This window comes from Theobroma umbraticum, unplaced genomic scaffold, assembly GCF_002168275.2.
Source record: "Theobroma umbraticum cultivar Fairchild unplaced genomic scaffold, ASM216827v3 scaffold_12.1, whole genome shotgun sequence".
In the NCBI taxonomy this organism is placed as follows: domain Eukaryota; kingdom Viridiplantae; phylum Streptophyta; class Magnoliopsida; order Malvales; family Malvaceae; genus Theobroma; species Theobroma umbraticum.
The window spans coordinates 4,451,082-4,452,292 of NW_018397269.1; positions in this window are offsets into that span (position 1 = coordinate 4,451,082).

Sequence of the window (1,211 nt, forward strand, 5' to 3'; positions counted from 1 at the left end):
TCAAACTCCTTGTGCTATTAAGGGAGAGGACATAGGCATTGAAAGGTCGAACCTCTATAAAAATTCTATTAGGTACTTTTTATTTTTCTGTTATTTACTTATTCATTTCATGCTCTATTTTGTTGTTCTATTTTCTCATTTTTTCCTTCATCTTCAAAGCTTTCGGATAAGGTAGAATTTTTATTCCACAACCAAGTCACCCCTTATTTGTAGTTTTACTTTAAGTTAATCTTTCTAACATTAAGGTTATGTCTGCTCCTTGAAAGGGCAATGTGGTTTGTGCTTGATCCTATCAAAAGGTAGTGTGAGTTATGTTTAAACCCATGAAAACGTAGTGTGAGGTTATACTTGATCTTCTAAAAAAAGCAATGTGTAAAGGTTATGCTTGATCCTAAAAAAGGTAGATTTTATAATGGATTGAGAACTCCTTGGTGAGCCAAGGCAGAGGATGCAGGCACTTATGGAAAAAGCTGAACCTCTATAAATCACTTTTGTCTTTCTTCCTCTATTGATCCTTTTTGCCTCTTTAAACTTGTGCTTTTTTTCTCGAATCTTCATTGCTCCTTACTTATGGATATTTTCGTGCAATGAATAGATTTAGATATTTGAGTTTAAAACTGATTCCTCAACTCACTTTTCAAAGCACTTTTGATTTACTTTGAAATACACATGCTTTTCACCTTGACTTGAAAAATCTTAAAAATCTACACTTATTTTGTTTTATTCTTGATTTACTGTCACATCCCATTTTGTGATGGAACATGACTGATGCAAGAACCTAGATAAGAATAGCTCGCTAAGCCCAAGCAAGCCTCTATAACATTCATCAATGCGGAAGCACATTTAAACATCCATAAGCATAAATTATCAACTCATGCATATCATCATATGCAACATTACACGTATATAAAACTCCTTAACATATTAGTGTAATTGCAAACATTTCATATATCATCAAAGTGCCACGTTCTTAGCGCATCATATCATGTACCTGTCTCAACACCTTCAAGTATCCATATTGGCTCTTGAGCCACTTTATACATTTAACATGACATTCATAATCTAATATGGCTAAACATTTGGGTACATTATCATAACATATTCATAATCCATAAAACATGTTCATAGTTTGTAAACATAACGTAACATAGATTAAAAACATAACATAACAGAGACTAAGTCGTCAGGGAAACATGACACAATCTTTAAGC